The sequence below is a fragment of the Microtus pennsylvanicus genome, chromosome 1 (assembly GCF_037038515.1).
Source record: "Microtus pennsylvanicus isolate mMicPen1 chromosome 1, mMicPen1.hap1, whole genome shotgun sequence".
Lineage (NCBI taxonomy): Eukaryota > Metazoa > Chordata > Mammalia > Rodentia > Cricetidae > Microtus > Microtus pennsylvanicus.
In genome coordinates this window covers 140,493,143-140,511,620 of record NC_134579.1, presented here as the reverse complement: position 1 = coordinate 140,511,620, position 18,478 = coordinate 140,493,143, and the positions used below count along the sequence as shown (strand labels likewise).

General features: G+C 41.6%; 1 long non-coding RNA gene across 1 annotated transcript in view; it reads left to right on the top strand.

Moving 5' to 3' along the window:
• Positions 1-18,478, top strand: part of LOC142859176 (uncharacterized) — a 376,470-nt gene that overhangs the window by 242,698 nt on the left and 115,294 nt on the right. The gene's annotated exons all lie outside the window — the stretch shown is intronic.

Sequence of the window (18,478 nt, the reverse complement as noted above, 5' to 3'; positions counted from 1 at the left end):
GTACCATACTTCCTGATTGGGCAGTCAGTGACCTGCTCACTCCCTATCTTCTTACCTCCAACCTACATGTTGGCAAGAACACCATGATTAAGATACACAGGACAAAGGGCATAGGGAGTAATGTGTCTCAATTTCTGAGGGTGAGTGTACATATGCCAGCTCACTTCTGTCTGTTTATTTTCTCAGACATGGAACCTGTGCATATTTACTGTGTGCTTTATATATAAAAAGTCATTTCTAATATGAAAATGCAGTTTGATGTTTCTGTGTTAGAGTCTAGATGTGCTTTCTAGTCTATTCTTACATATCTCGGGGTTCTGTTTGCATATAATCTTAAATTGTGTAGGCCTATCTGTATGTTCTTAGATTCATATGTGAATGTATTCACATTTAAGTAAGAGAAGACTGTTGCGTGGTCTTGTGTGTGTCTCTATGTATCTGTGCAGTCCCTAGCCCAAGTCTCCAAGGAGCTACAGATGAGATTTCTTGAGAGTCCGCATGGTATCTCTGACTGGTGATGGCCAAAACTGAGAGAACTGTTTGGCCAATAGCTTAGACATACTCCTAGCTAGCTCTTACAGCTAAATAAATTCATCTCTATTAATCTGTGTATTACTATGATGATGTGTCCTACCAGTAAGTTTATGGCATCTTTCTCCTTTGGCAGCTACATGGCATCTCCCTGATTCTGCCTTCTTCTCCCTGCATTCAGTTAAGTTTTCTCCACCTAGCTCTACTCTACAATGCCATAGGCCAAAACAGCTTCTTTATTAATAAAACATATTTTCATTATACAGAGAAAAATCCCACATCAATACCTTTCTCTGTCTAAATCATAAGGGAGGGTTTAACTTTAACATAATAAAATTACATATAGCAAAACATGTATCAAAAAAGAATTACACCTACAATGTTTAGTCTATTAGTAACTGCAAAGTTTCATATCTAATTTATTTTTATCATAACTAAAAAAAACTATGACTATCTGCCTTCAACTCCATCGAACTTCACAGAAGGATATAATATTGTCTAAATAAACAGTAAATGCATTGTAAGCAACTTCTTTTTTTTTATTTTTTTACCCCCATCCCACCCCACCCCCAAGATCCCAATTTTCTCCCCGGCAATTTTGTCTACTTCCCATAGCCAAGAGGATAACTATATGTTTTTCCTTTGGTTTACCTTCTTACTTAGCTTCTTTAGGATCACCAATTGTAGACTCTGAGACCCTTATTTATGGCTAGAAACCAATTATGAGTGAGTACATCCCATATTCATCTTTTTGGGTCTGGGTTACCTCACTCAGAATAGTGTTTTCTATTTCCATCCATTTGTATGCAAAATTCGAGAAGTCATTGTTTTTTACCTCAGCGTAGTATTCTAATGTGTAGATATTCCACACTTTCTTCATCCATTCTTCCACTGAAGAGCATCTAGGTTGTTTCCAGGTTCTGGCTATTACAAATAATACTGCTATGAACATAGTTGAACAAATGCTCTTGTCATATGATAGGGCATCTCTTGGGTATATTCCCAGGAGTGGTATTGCTGGATCCAGGGGTAGGTTGATCCCGAATTTTCTGAGAAACCGAAACACTGATTTCCAAAGTGGTTGCACAAGATTGCATTCCCACCAGCAATAGATGAGGGTACCCCTTCCTCCACAGCCTCTCCAGCAAAGGCTATCACTGGAGTTTCTATTTTAGCCATTCTGACAGGTGTAAGATGATATCTCAAAGTTGTTTTGATTTGCATTTCCCTGATTGCTAAGGAGGTTGAGCATGACCTTAAGTGTCTTTTGGCCATTTGAACTTCCTCTGTTGAGAATTCTCTGTTCAGTTCAGTGCCCATTTTTTAACTGGGTTAATTAGCATTTTAAAGTCTAGTTTCCTGAGTTCTCTATATATTTTGGAGATCAGACCTTTGTCTGTTGCGGGGTTGGTGAAGATCTTCTCCCAGTCAGTAGGTTGCCTTTTTGACTTTAGAAATTGATGGAGACATCTCGCTGCCTGGACAGTAATTCAAAGTTCTTCTGCAAGATTTAGGTATCCATCTTTAGCCTACAGGCCCATAATATCTGGTAGGCTTTTCCATGAAGCAGGAAACTTTAAAGAGAATTTTTCCTGTATTGGCAGTTTGTCAGTCACTTTATTCTGTGCCCTGCCAAATGTCTGTCAGACTCTTTCATGAAGCAGGAACCCTGAAGGATTGTCTCGCCTTTTTTAGGCAAATTCAGCAGTCATTTTTCTGTGGATCCTGTGTGTCCGGTTCATTCAGCATACCATCAAGCAGATCAGGCAAGAGCAGTTTCTTGCCCAAATGGCTAGCCTTGTCATATTGAAGGCAAATTCCATAGTGAGTTTCTTCACTATGAAGAAGTTGGTGCTGCCAGAAGCAGACATGTCTTACTGTTGAGAAAAGTCTAAGTTCTTAAAATATTTTTTTGAGACAGGGTTTCTCTGTGGCTTTGGAGCCTGTCCTTGAACTAGCTCTGTCGACCAGGCTGGTCTCGAACTCACAGAGATCCGCCTGCCTCTGCCTCCCAAGTGCTGGGATTAAAGGCGTGCGCCACCATCGCCCAGCTCTTAAAATATTTTAAGTGCCATATTCTGTCAGTCTTTGAAGTGTTGAAGATTATCTATCTAACTGAAATACATTCTGTATACCTAGAAAACATAACTAACATGACTATAGGCTTGACTATTATAAATGACTATTAATCGGTAATTTTAAATTATACACTTAATTTTAAATGAACTGCACAAACACAATAACTTAAATAAGAGCAGAAATAAAGATATACAGTCTAATGAAATCAGTCCTAAATTTGTATCAATAGTCTAAGATCCATACTAATGCCAAGTATGCATCTCTATATCATATCACCCTTTTTAAAAAAGAAATTGACTGTCACCATAAACTATTTATACCCAACCACTTTTCAATGAAAACAAGCATTTATAAACAATCATTCTGAGAATCTGGGTGTTGCTTGCTCCAAACTGCTTCTGGCTGTTTATTGGTCAAAGTATTTTGAGGGGTTCTTGGAGACCTTTCAGGGGGTTTTGTTCCATAAAACCACATTAGCTTGGAAGGAATTCACAGATTCTAATATTCTGTGGAAACAAAAGCAGAAACTCTTTTCCAAAATATTGTATCTTTAGACTCAAATTTTGAAGTCAAGGTACTTTAAAAATATATAGTTTAGTTTAGCATAGCAGCCCCCAGAATCAAATTTTTTCAGTTGTTAATTCATTAGCAGTCAAAAATTCCAATGAACACACAATGATATACATAATTCAAACTCTCTGTGTATTTTATATCTTTACATGCATTTTTATACTCTATTACCTTTAATATTTATCTTATCATCTTTACTTCTTTAATCTATGACTGTACTCTTTTTTTTCTCTCTCTCTCTCTCCTAAGCCCATGAACATTTATTTAACACTGTGATCCATTCAGAGGTCTTTTTCACCTGAATCTGTCTTATTGTGTATGTGTAATCATTTTCTGACCAGGAGAGCCTTTTTTGTTCAAATGCTAAGCAGGCTTGGCTATGACTAATGCTACGGCTTTGTATGTTGGCTTTAACAGTTCAATATGGCAAAGGTATGTTCACTACCACTGCAAGCCATTTTATCACCCCAGCTCCAGAGACATAGCGGGTCTATTCATCATTAAGCAGTTTGTAAAAGCTGCTCACAGACCCCTTTTTAAATGCTGAACCTCCCAATAGAGCCAGAGTCTATTGTGACACCTTGCCAAGGTCAGAAAAGTACAGGTGCAATGTCTGAAATCACCATGGTTTCCTGACCTTTCTCCTTCCTGAATCACTGAACTATAACTCTGCTGCCAATATCAGAAGGCATTTTCTGAACTTCACAAGAAGGATGCAGCTTTCCCTCCCTCACCCAATCTCTCTCTCTCCAGTAAAGAGAAGTGAAATCTTTTTAAGGAAGGGGCATCTAAGGAAGGACATAGCCACCCTTTCTTCTCATCTCTGCATTAGGAAAGCTGAGATGAAGCATCGCCCATTGCCTAAGTAACTTAGGAAGACCCTATGTTTAAATAAAATCTTTAAAGACTGGGTGATAAACCACAGTGGTAGAGCACTTGCCTGGTGCCTTAGTTACTTTTCTATTGCTATGAAGAGGCACCATCCTAATCCACAAGCATGAGGCAGAGAGAAAGAGAGCTAACTGGGAATGAGTGGACTTTTGAAATCTTAAAGCTTACCTCCATGACACACTTCCTATAAAGGCCACACCTCTTAATCCTTCCCAAACACTGCCACAAACTGGAGACCAAGCACTCAAACATATTGGGTCTCTGGTGTAGTTATAATGAGCTGTATTGTAGTGGGAATCTAATAGAGTCATTGTGTCAAAACATTAGAATGTAACAGTTGTTTCTAGTTGTATCTAGTAACAATAGAATGTAATAGTAAGAAGTTCTTAGACCTTGAAAAAATCGAAATCTGAAACAGTGATTGTTTTTCATGATTTAAAGAGTTTGGTTTTTTGATGGAGTTTTCTATCTGCTGCATGATTTTGATGACAGGTTCATCTTGGCACAACTGGAGAATCTTAAATTATTGGTTACTGCAGACAGTACACAAGAAGGACTAATATTTCAGGAGTCTTATGGTTTCCTTCAGCAAACATGCAGAACAGATCAAGAGGGTGTTGGTATGAGGATTTGTTTTACCCATAAAACAACTTTTCTCTGGCAATCAATAAATATGCTTTGGAACAGCAGTTTGACATTTGGTCCATCAAAGACTGTACCTGATTTCTGCTGAAAAGCCTAAATTGTATTCACCTTCTTTGAATATCCCACTGACTACAGAACACCCATATGCATGAGCATTGCTTTTATCTATAATCTAACAGCTAGTTTCTATCATCATTACAGACATTGTTGGATATAAGTCTAAAAGAATTCATTGGTTTCTTATTTTCTTTTCCCTCTTTCCTCTTTTGCTGTCTTATTTTGGCTTAAGTATTTTTTACTATTCTATTTTGTAACTTATTCTACTAACCATATTCCTTGTTCTGTTGGTGTTGTTAATCTTTTAAGGTACAAAGTTTAAAGTTCCAACTTAATAGATATCTTTATGGCTCTATTTGGCTTACTAGCAGATTGTTCTTTTCATTATTGCTTTGGGGATCATAGTATACATATTAAACTTATCATAACAGGCAATTGAGTAATGTTCTATGACCCCACGTTACACATGAGAAACCCCACTGTAGAAGAGAACATCCTGGATTCTCAGGCTATTCAGTTCATATATTTTACTTCCATAAATATTATAAACTTCACACAGAGACAGGGCTGGAGAGGTTACTCAGAAGTGAAGAGCCTTTACTGATCTCCCAAAGGACCTGCATTTGATCCCTAGCACCTACTTTGTGTCTCATAAGTGCTTCTACCTTGAGTCCCAGGGGCATGCATGTGGCACACAGACATATGTAGGGATAAGTCCCGCCCCTTAGGGGGCGTGTTCGCCTCGGGCTAATGTCTGCCTATAAATTTGGCGAGCGTGCTCCGAGCTGTCTCTTCTACTTTCCTGGTCTCCGTTGGAACGGTGGTTCTGTAAGTCTATCTCTACATTAAAACTATATATATTTTTACAAACTGTCTGCATTCGTTTACGCCGCTACAGTTTGGCGCCCAACGTGGGGCGCCAGACATACATGCAGACAAACATACATACATGTGTAATTGAAGCTTTTAAAAACCAGACTTCTCCATTCATAAGTGCATCTCTCACCCCTCATCCAAGAAGTTCCTTTTTGCAATAATCTGAAATCATTACCGAAAGACAAAACTAGTAGAGTATAGAGATCAGCTCACTATGGGCTGCCTTTCCCCAGTAAATAAACTTACAAAATAACCACACAAATTCCTTGAGATTCCAGGAGCATCACAGAAACACTGTAAGAGCCAGAGGACCAGACAGCTACTTCAAGATAATCTCCTTTAGAAGAAGTGGGGAAAGAAGAGAAGGATAGAGAGGAAACAACTTTGAGATTTTATCTTAATCCAGTCAGAATTGTCAAGATTAATAAAGCAGATGAGAGCAGATGCTGGCAAGGATTCAGGACATGAGGTAGACTACTCACGGCTGATGGGAGTGTAAACTGGTGCAGCCACTATGGGAATCATTGCGGAGGTTCCTCAACAAGCTGAAAGTAGATCTGCCACAAGACTCCAGCTCCACCACTCTTGGGCATGTCCCCAGGACACAGCATCTTACTACAGAGATACTTGCTCATCATGTCCGTTGCTGCTTTATTCATAACAGCTGGAAGTTGGAAATAGCCAAGATGCACATCGAGTGATGAGTGGATAAGGAATATGTGGTTCATATACAGTGGAATTCTAATTGGCTGTAGAGAAACATGAAGCTACAAAATGATCAGGGAATTATATGGATCCAGAAATGATCATCCAGGGCAAGGTAATGCAGGCCCAGAAAGACATTGCATGTTTTCTCTTCCATGTGGCTTTTACACTTTCAATATGGGTGTTTTGTTTAGAACACCACAGAGGTTAAGTAGCTGGTAAGGGACGGAGTGGGGGATCTTTCAGGGATGGGGACATAGCACATGGTACTATAAGAAGTAAGTGGAAATTAGAACAAGAGGATTAAATGAGGAAGGGGTGACAGCACAGAGTAGAGGGGAATGAGAGGAAGGATAACCAACACTGAAGGCCTTTTGAAAAGCCACATAGAATCCTACTACTGTGGAGGTGTCCTAAGATATATACATGGATTAATGATGTAGGTGGGTCTTCTATCTATCTGTTGCTTTCACTGGTTAATTAATAAAGAAAACTGCTTGGCCTGATAGGTCATAACATAGGTAGGTGGGGAAGACAGAACAGAATTCTGGGAGGAAGAAAGCAGAGTCAGGCAGCCGCCATGGAGCCAGCCACCAGGTCAGACATGCTGAATCTTTCCCAGTAAGCTACCATCTTGTGGTGCTATACAGATTATTAGAAATGGGTTAATCAAAATGTGAGAATTAGCCATTATGAGGCTGGAACTAATGGGCAAGGCAGTGTTTAAAAGAATATAGTTTGTGTGGTTTTTTTTTTTTTGGTTTTTCGAGACAGGGTTTCTCTGTGGTTTTGGAGCCTGTCCTGGAACTAGCTCTTGTAGACCAGGCTGGTCTCGAACTCACAGAGATCCGCCTGCCTCTGCCTCCCGAGTGCTGGGATTAAAGGCGTGCGCCACCACCGCCAGGCTGTGTGTTGTTATTTCAGGGCATAAAGTAGCCATGTGGCCAGGAGCTGGGTGGCAGGAACACAGCCTGCAGCTCCTTCTACAGAGTAAAGGAATTTAAATTGCGTTGCCATATAAGGAGGAAGACAACACCCAAACAGGCATCATATGCCACCCTTAAAACCCCCATATCGATTCTACTTGACTCCGCCCTGCCCCCACATTCGCCCTTTTGTACACAGTGCCCTTGGGATACCAGGCATTCCTATTTCAGTGCTGAGGAGATCCATCAAATGGGTGAGTGTGTGCTATCCCAGGGTGGCCTGTCCTAGAAGAGAGCACAGCTCCCCTCCCCCAGCTGCTGCTGCAGGGGTGTCTTTGTTACACATGACCCTCCTTCCCCCAAGCCTGCCCTATTGTCTGCAAGGTTCTTGGCTCAGAAACAGTTTCATGCTCCTGCACTAAGGCCATCCACCCAGAGGGGTGAGTGTCTGCCTCCCAGGCAGGCCTGAAGGTCCCTGCAAGGGAGCGCGGGCACCCTCAGCTTGTCCTGCAGGGTCTGCTATGTTCTACTCAACCCCACCCTGCTTCCACGTTCACCCTTTTGTCCCAGGTGTCCTTAGGCTACCAGGCATCCATGTTTGAGTGCTGAGGAGTTCCATCTGGATGGACAGGAACAGTTCCTGCTCCTGTACAAAGGAAATCCACCCAAAGAGTCAGTCACAGCAAAGACTGGACCAAGACACCTAGACTCTCCTGGCTCCATTTGAAGGAAGAGATTGGAAGGCACCAATGCAAGAATTCCTCCAACAACCTGAAAGGCAACATGACATCACCAGAATCAAGGGATCCCAAAACAAGAAGAATTGAACACCCTACTCTAGAAGAAATAGAAAAAATTGACTTTAAGTGGAGCTACATGAAAATAATTGAGGACCATAAATAGGAGGTAAAAAAAAAAGCCATAAAGAAATGGAGATGACAAACAAAAAGTAGATGAAATGAATAAATCTCTCAAAGATACCCAAGAAAAACAAGGAAAAGCAATCAAACAGGTAAGGGAAACAGTTCAAGACTTGAAAAATGAAACGGAGGTAATGAAGAAAACACAATCCGAGGGAAAGCTGGATATGGAAATTCTGGACAAACGAACAGGAACTACAGAAACAAGTATTACCAACAGAAAACAATATATAGAAGAAAGAATCTCAGACACTGAACATACTATAGAGGAAATAACCTCACTGATTAAAGAACAAAACAAACCAACAAATTCTTAACATGAAATATCCAGGAAATCTGGGACACAGTGAAAATACCAAACCTAAGAATAATAGGGGTAGAAGAAGGAGATGAATTACAGCTCAAAGGCCCAGAAAATATATTCAATAAAATTATAGAAGAAAACTTTCCCAACCTAAAGAAGGATACTTCTATGAAGGTACAAGAAGCATACAGAACACCAAATAGGCTGGATCAAGAGAAAGGAACAAAGAAACAAGCAGGTGTGGCTATACTAATATCTAACAAAATTGACAACCTGTGTACTATCGGATCACCATGGAATAAAGTTAAAATTTAACAATTCTAAACCCAGAAAGCCTACAAACTCATGGAAATTGAACAGTCTGAGTTCCCTTCAACAGACATTGTCACTAAGACAAAAAAGCAACGTACTGACATAGAGAAGATCTTCACCAATCCCATGATAGCCTTTGCTGGAGAGGTTTTGGAGTAAGGGGTACACTCATCCATTGCTAGTGGGAATGCAAACTTGTGCAACCACTTTGGAAATCAGTGTGGAAGTTTCTCAGGAAAGTCAGGATCAACCTACCCCAGGATCCAGCAATACCACTCTTGGGAATATACCCAAGAGATGGCTTATCATATCGCAAAAGCATTTGTTCAACTATGTTCATGCAGCATTATTTGTAATAGCCAGAACCTGGAAACAATCTAGATGCCCTTCAATGGAAGAATGGATGAAGAAAGTGTGGAATATATACATATTAGGGTACTACTCAGTGGTACAAAACAATGACATCTCGAATTTTGCATGCAAATGGATGGAAATAGAAAACACTATCCTGAGGAGGTAACCCAGACTCAAAAATATGAATATGGTATGTACTCGCTCATAAGTGGGTTCTAGCCCTAAATAAAGAATATTGACCCTATAATATGAGATCCTAGAGAAATTAAATAAGAAGGTGAACCCAAACAAAAACAGTTATCCTCCTGGATATTGGAAGTAGACAAGATTGCCAGGCAAAAATTGGGAACTTGGGGGTGGGGTCGGATGGGGGTAAGGGGAAATGGGGAGAGAAAAGTGAGAAGGAGAGGATGGGGAGAGCTTGGGGGGATGGGACGGTTGAGATAAAGGAAGGGTGGATATGGGAGCAGGGAAGTATATATCTTAATTAAGGGAGCCATCTTAGCGTTGGCAAGAGACTTGACTCTAGAGGGGCTCCCAGGTGTCCAGGGAGATGTCCCCAGCTAGTTCCTTGGGCAGCTGGGGAGAGGGAACCTGAAATGGCCCTATCTTATAACCATACTGATGAATATCTTTGCATATCACCATAGAAACTTCATCTGGCAATGGATGGAGAAAGAGAAAGAAACCCACACTGGAGCACCGGACTGAGCTCCCAAGGTCCAAATGAGGAGCAGAAGGAGGGAGAACATGAGCAAGGAAGTCAGGACCGCGAGGGGTGTGCCCACCCACTGAGACATAGGGGCTGATCTAATGAGCTCACCAAGGCCAGCTGGACTGGGAATTAAAAAGCATGGGAATAAACCAGACTCTCTGAACATGGCGGACAATGAGGGCTGATGAGAAGCCAAGGACCATGGCACTGGGTTTTGATCCTACTGCATGTACTGACTGTGTGGGAGCCTAGCCTGTTTGGATGCTCACCTTCCTATACCTGGATGGAGGTGGCAGGACCTTGGACTTCCCACAGAGCAGGGAACCATGACTGCTCTTCAGACTGGAGAAGGAGGGGGAGAAGAGAGGGGGGATGTCTAGAGGAGAGAGGAGTGGGGGGTGGAGGATGGAAATGGGAGGTAGGGAGGAGGCAGAAATTTTTTTCAATAAAAAAAGAAAGAAAAAATTAGAATTACACCCATCATAAACAATACCAAGCAAGAAACATGTGATAAATGTTTCAATAATTATCTTATCCTAAGGAGTCTAAGTCTTGTATTATAAATAACTTGGCCAAGTCATGAGAGGAAAGTAACTATGACTGTCTAGTCTTCAACCCCATCGAATACCCAAGAAGTGAAATAATATTACTTGGGTAAGCAGGAAGTGAAATCAAGCAACTTCCAAAATGTGCAACAGATAATGGAGACAACTGGCTATCTGGGTGATCATCCAAAGTCTCATTTGCAACATTGGAGCAGCCAACTTTGGCTAAGGCCTAGAGTAATTGACCATCTATTTCAGAGTCAGGAAATTTTTCCAAACTGTTTTACCCTGTCTTGGCAAGATTTGACAATCTTTTATCTTGTATCCTGCTTGTCCTGTCCAAACATTGTACATTTTGTCAGTGGTTAATACATGGGCAGTTCCTCGCCCAAAGGCCAGTTTTGCCAAGAAGAAAATAAGCTCCAAGTAGAGTGTCTTCAGTGTTCAACATTCTCTTGGAAATAAATCGATGAAACCAGAAAAAAAATCAAAAAACTAGACTTTAAAATGCTAATTAATCCAATTAAAAAATGGGGCACCGAACTGAACAGAGAATTCTCAACAGAAGAAGTTCAAATGGCCAAAAGACACTTAAGGTCATGCTCAACCTTCTTAGCAATCAGGGAAATGCAAATCAAAACAATTTTGAGATACCATCTTACATCTGTCAGAATGGCTAAAATCAAAAACACCAATGATAGCCTTTGCTGGAGAGGTTGTAGAGTAAGGGGTATACTCATCCATTGCTGGTGGGAATGCAAATTTGTGCAACCTCTTTGGAAGTCAGTGTGGCAGTTTCTCAGGAAAGTCAGGATCAACCTACCCCAGGATCCAGCAATACCACTCTTGGGAATATACCCAAGAGATGCTCTATCATACTACAAAAGCATTTGCTCAACTATGTTCATGCAGCATTATTTGTAATAGCCAGAACCTGGAAACAATCTAGATGCCCCTCAACGAAAGAATGGATGAAGAAAGTATGGAATATGTACGCATTAGAGTACTACTCAGCGGTAAAAAACAATGACATCTTGAATTTTGCATGCAAATGGATGGAAATAGAAAACACTATACTGAGTGAGGTAACCCAGACCCAAAAAGATGAATATGGTTATGTACTAACTCATAAGTGGATTCTAGCCCTAAATAAAGGACATTGACCCTATAATATGAGATCCTAGAGAAATTAAATAAGAAGGTGATCCCAAAGAAAAATATAAAGTTATCCTCTTGATATTAGAAGGATACAAGATTGCCAAGCAAAAATTGGAAACTTGGGAGTGGGGTTGGGTTGAGGGTAAGGGGAAATGGGGAGAAAAAAGTGAGAAGGGAAGGATGGGGAGATCTTGGGGAAATGGAACGGTTGGGATGGAGGCAGGGTGGATATGGGAGTAGTGGATATCTTAAGGGAGCCATTTTAGGGTTGGCAAGAGACTTGACTCTAGAGGGGCTCCCAGGTGTCCAGGGAGATGTCCCCAGCTAGATCCTTGGGCAGCTGAGGAGAGGGAGCCTGAAATGGCCCTATCTTATAGCCATACTGGTGAATATCTTGCATATCACCATAGAAACTTCATCTGGCAATGGATGAAGCTAGAGACAGAGACCCACACTGGAGCACTGGACTAAGCTCCTAAGGTCCAAATGAGGAGCAGGAGGGAAAACATGAGCAAGGAAGTTAGGACCATGAGAGATGTGCCCACCCACTGAGATAGAGGGGCTGATCTAATGTGAGCTCACCAAGGCCAGCTGGATGATGGAGCATGTGATCAAACCGGACTCCCTGAACGTGGCTGACAAGGAGGGCTGCCCGAGAAGCCAAGGACCACGGCACTGGGTTTTGATCCTACTGCATGTAATGACTTTGTGGGAGCCTAGTCTGTTTGGATGCTCACCTTCCTAGTCCTGGATGGAGGGGGGAGGACCTTGCACTTCCCACAGGGCAGGGAACCCTGACTGCTCTTTGTACTGAAGAGGGAGGGGAAGGGGTATGGGGGAGAGGGAGGGATATGGGAGGAGGTGGAAATATTTAATTAAATAATAAAAATAAATAAATAAATAAGATAAAAAAGAAGTCAAAGTATTTTAAAATAAAATAAGAAAAAATTAAAAATAAATAAATAAAACATGAAAAAAAGATACTAAACCATACCATAAGGACATGTGCTCAATTATGTTCACAGCAGAATTACTTTGTTATAGACAGAATCTGAAAACAACCCAAAATGCACCTCTTCTACACATAAGATAAATGAAGACATCATCTTTACAATAGCCATAAATACCATAAAATGTCTTAGAGTAACTCTAACCATACAAGCTGAAAGTCCTGTATGATAAGAACTTTAGATCTTTCAAGAAAGAAATTTAAGACATCAGAAAATGGAAAGATCTCTTATTCTCTTGTGGAGGTAGAACCAACATAGCAAAAATGACAATCCTACTGAAATCATTCTACAGATTCAATGCAAATGCCCATAAATTATAACAAAATTCTTTACAGACCTCAAAAGAACAATCATCAACTTTATAAGAAAAGATAAAAACTCAGGATAGCCCAAACAATCTTAAACTCCTGTACAATCAAGGAACTTCTGAATGCATCATAATCTCTGACTTTAAAATTTTCTTACAAAGCCACAGAACTAAAACCAGATTAAAATGGATAGATGTATCAAACAAACTGACATCAATCCACAAAGCAACAAACTACATATTTTTGACAAAGAAGCAAATATTGTGAAATGTAAACAAAGCATATTCAACCTGCTTATCTATTTTTAATTGTCCTGATGCTGCAGTTCCCTGAGGTTAGCTTTTCTGCAAACATGCCTGTCCAACTCCTAGCTAAGCTGGGCCTCAGTGCAGCGGGGGTAGCACACAGCCTCTCTCCATTCGTAACCTGCCCTCACAGCTCTGACTGGTGTAGCTGCACCAATTTTAACTATCTTTTTATTTTAACTTGTAATCATAAAATTAGTAGAATTCCTGAATCCTCTCCTTTTTTCTATTGACTGACTCTGGACATCTGACTGTGTAGGGTGAAATTTGTTCTCTAAACTTACTCTGTCTCCTGCTTGCCTTTCCCCCACAGGTGGGTTAGATTTATCTGGCTACTGCACCTGCATGTGGCTCCCCAATCTCAGTCATAACCAAGGCAACTCTTAGGCCAAAAGCAATACTCCCTTCACTTTTCCTACCCATTTAGCAGTAATCAAAGTTGCATTTCTGCAATTATCAGGCTTACAGATGTTAAATATTTTTGCCATTGTTTCTGCTCTTAACTTCCTTTGGCTATTAACATGTATAGCTGAATTTCCTATTATTTACATTTTTTTACTCCTGATTTAAATTTTGTCCCTCTTCTCTATACTTCCTTAAATTCTATTGTCTACTTCTAAGCACTCATACTCACGTATCCTCCTGTGGTAAACTTTTCTCTCATGAATTCCTCACATTCTAATCTGTACATCTGATCACTTCTTCGGTGTTTTTGTTTTTTTTTTTTTGAATTCTCAAATCAACCTCACATCTGGACACCATTATGTCATGGTCCAGTGGCAGGCTGGGCCATAAATTATTTGTCTGCACCTCTCTGGAGGTGCAGGAATAAAGATACAACTTATATGGCTTTATTGGGAGGGAAATTCTCAGAGATCCCTCATGAAATCCAGAGTTCACATCCTGAAAAATTCCTCCTCGCATATTCTCTAAACAGCCTTTATATCAAAACGTAAACCGAGGGAGAAATTCATTAGCATTCTGTTTCTGAGGTAACCAGGTGAATGGCTTTTAGTCACATCCACATCTACCTATGCTTGCTGTCACATCTTCCTGCTCTGTATGATAGCTTTGTCACATAGGCTGAATTAACACCTCTTCTCAGGAATCCTCCAAATTACAAAGAAAGGGTCAAAACAACAACTGATCCCTTGTTAGGTTAGGCACAGCCTGTCTGGAAGGGTGTGTGACTACTTCAGGTGTGGTCTATGGATTGAGAGCCTGGCTGCCATACCAAATAGAAATATGGGTCTGCACAAAAGGCCCTGGGAAACACGAAATACAACACATAAGTCATGGTGTCACCTACATTGCCCCTCTGGGTGACACTCACATGGCTGGTTCCATCCCTGGTTCGCCTGTATTTCTGAAACCTTGCTGTGTAAATTAGTCTTCAGATGTCTGCCATGGTCCTTGTGCATCTGCTTTCTCTGGTCTCATCTCTGATCTCTCTTTGAGAATCCGTCCTCCCTTATGCCCTTTGTCTTAGTTACTTTTCCATTGCACTGGTAAATCATCATGACCAGCACAGCCTAGAGGAAAAAGGGTTCACTGGGGCTTACAGTTTCAGAGGTGAGGCCATGACTGTCATGGTCAGGAACATGGAAGCAGGTGAACAGTCATGGTGCTGAAGCAGTAGCTGAGAGCTTACATCTCATCCACGTAGGAGGTAGACAGAGCACTATCTGGGAAAGCAATCAGCTTTGGAAACCTCCAAGTCCACCCCTAGTGACACATTTCCTCCAATAAGGCCACACCGCCTAACCTGTCCCAAACATTTCCACCAACTGGGGACCAAGTATTCAAAGATCTGAGCCATGGGGGTTATTCTCATTCAAACCACCACACCCTGTTACTCTCACATCCGTCTGTCCTCCCCACCAGGATACTTTGTGTCTCTGATGCCTAATTTTAGTACCATATATGTCAATTCAGCATTTTTTTCTCTGAAAGTTCTACCTCGACATGTGTCCTTGGATCTTTAGTTTTTCATCCCCTCTCCTGTCTCAACGCCCAGAACCAGTCTCTCCACCACTCTCTCAGGATCTTTAGCCACCACACTCTCCATCTCTGTGACTCTGTTGTGTCGACCTCCTTCACACACCCCTGGACCTCTGCCCAGGTTTTCCAAACCTCTACCCCCAAACCCCAAACCTCCACCCTTCCATCCTCCATGCTCCACATGGTACCAAGTTATTCATGGAGATTAGGGAAAAAAAACACCTTGAAGAAATTTCAAGCCTTTCTTTGGCCAAAAAATAAACTAATAAAAAAAATCATACCTAAGAGTAGTGTTGGGTGGGAACTTCCCTCCCCTACCTGAAGGACCATCCCCCATTCACCACTTCTTGGAAGATATGATGGCGATGACCCTTGTCCACAGAAAGCCTCACCCTGATCCTCTAGGAGGTCCCATATCACTTCATGTCCACCCAGGGCTAGAATATGCTGAGGCCCATGTAGGCTGTGACAGTATCTCCATATTTCCCCTCAGCTGCAGAGTCAAGGCCCAGATCTCAAAAGTTGACCCAAGTAATGGGTCCTTCATCTCACTGGATTACACTGCCCCGTGTTAGGTTGTCTGGGTCTCATCAGGATAGAACCTCATCCTGAGCTCTGTGGTTTTACATGATCATCTCTCATACACATTTTCCTGGGTGCTCTGGTTCCAGGTTTTCTGAGAACCTTCCAGCTCTGGACATTATGAATTTCACAGACTCCACACATGAAATACTGCTCTCCATGATGGAGAACACAGTATGTCTACCAGAAGCTATGTCCCTACCAACCTTCCCTCTGTTCCTTGTCAAAAGAATTCTAGAAGCTTCTCTAGTACCACAGCATGGCTAGAACAAGAGAATTCCCAACTTGATCTGGCGATGCCTGTTGAACCATGGGCGTGCAACTCTTTGCTGCCTGTGAGCACCATTTCCTTCCTTCCACCTCCTGCCTCCTCACCCTGACCTCCTTCACATCTCACGCCTTGGAAGAATTTGAGAAAGGTCATCAGGTCTGTTTAAAAAAGTTCTCCAGCAAAGGCAGAAACCATTGTTCAGGACAGAGACAGACCTTGAGCTGGAGAGACCCTAGGTCCATCCTGGCAAGATTCAGGAGAAGACAGAACACCATGGTCCTCCATTGGCTTGATGCACATTCCCCTGTTGTTCTTGAAGGGTTGGCTGCTGTGTTTGTTGTCCTATTTCTGCTGTTGGTGGCGGAGGGTGTACCAGGAATCTCCCTTGGCAAAATCCTGGTAACTCTCCCTAGGATACAGGGAGCTTGGTGAGACAAATGAAATTTAGTTCCATCCAGGTGATTTGAGAGCTACCTGCTGATTGGCCAATGGCTGCACAGAGACATCTTCCTAGGTGATGATGATATATAAATCACCTTCACATAAGCACCTGTTTGTCTCAGCAGTGTGTTGTGTAGAGGCTCATTCTCAGGGGACACCACTCAAAGGGTCGCTCCCAGACACATATGTCAGAAGGTGGAAGACAGCAAGTGCAGATGAGTCACAGAACTGGGCTCATTCTGGACACTATGGGGACAAGGATTTCCTGTGGTCATCATAAGAGACTGACAGAGATTAGGCAGACAAGGTCCGACTGCACATGGGGCAAGTTTAAGGAGTTACTCATGGTGTCACTTTATCAAGTTGTTTATTTACTTACAGGTTACTGTTCAACTGTATTAAACACCTAGCACCAGCTACCTGCTCCTCCAGGTTCTCACAATGGAGCAGAGAACAAGGCAACAGATTGTCCCTTCACCTGACCTGGATGTGATGGGAGTTTTCAGCAAGAAGCCCTTCTGTAGAGAACCTTAGTTACTAGACAACCAAGAGGTCACATGTAAGAATAGCCAGGAGGTCAGGGGACTGGGCACTGTGGTGGCGGCACTTGAGAGTTAACTTGACTGTATCAGGCATCAAATAAAACCCAGGCTTCTGGCATCCAGTGAGGGATTATTTTTATTAGATTATTAGAAGCAGGAAAATCCACCCTAAATCTGGACCACTTCTGCTGGCAGAACACATGAAAGAAGGTATTGTGCTTTTGCCGAGAAAGATCATGAGACAAGCCTAAAGCCTAAAGCAATGCATCTAATCTAAAGCCCTTGGATGATGTGACCATGTCTGCAAAGCATAGGAACCTAGATAATAATTGCCATGAACTGGCTCAGGGGAGCCACTCAGACCATGGGAAAAGCAGGGTCTTGGTACACAGGAAGGCACAAGGTCAGTGATGACAGACAGACACAACACACAAAAGAGTGGTTGGAATCTGAGGAAATTTTACTTCATTATATAGTATTTAAACAAAGAACAAATCAGAAGAAGGTCATGTATCATTAGTTGGCACAGTATGACAGCTTCTTTTAGTCACATCAGCAATACTTAAGAAAAGCATATTATCAGAGACAGGTGTTATATATAAAACATCCCCAGAAAAGGAACTCTTGTCCTTGGGAACGTAAACCTCAGACAAGTGGTTTCATCTTATGAATAGAAAGTTTCTGTCTCATTATCACTATCATGGCCCTTCCTCTTTCTAACCCTTTCTTTATCTCATCTAGTGACCAAATATGCCTAATCAGTTCTCTGCATCTGCTGAAATATACTTTTTTGTACCTTTTTATGCAGCAGACACCATGGGGGTCAAAGTATAATATAACAGTCTTTGTCCATCAACATTAACCCATCTATTCCCTTGCTCATCATACACCCCATGTATGACAAGGGTTCTGCTGTAGTCTTAAACATTCCCATACTGTGCTTCCTATTCCAGAGCTGTTCCTGAAGAGAGAATCCTTGTCTAAAGAATATCATTATTATAAAAGAGATTGTGCAAAGCCCATATCCTGCATAGCCAGCTAATCAAGAACCCCATTTATGCCTCAGTGGTGGCTAATACCGGGCCATCTGGCATTGATCTCCAGACAGCCTAGTTCCATAAGCCACATAGCTCCCATCTGGCATAATGACATATGTCATGTCACACAGACAACACTGGAGTTTGTGTGGCAAATAATGTGTGAAGTAAAAAATTCCAAACAGAAAGATCACAGCTATGTGACTCTGTCTACCTGAACCACACAGATTAAGCAAGTCCACAGACACAGAATTCAGACCATATAGAGAGTGTGTTTGTTGCAGCCTAGTGGGTCAGCCTTCAGACATCACAAGATTTGAAAGGAAATCCACAGATCCACGTAGCTAAGATTTTTCTGTCTGAGCATTAGGGAAAAAATACTCACACTGTTCT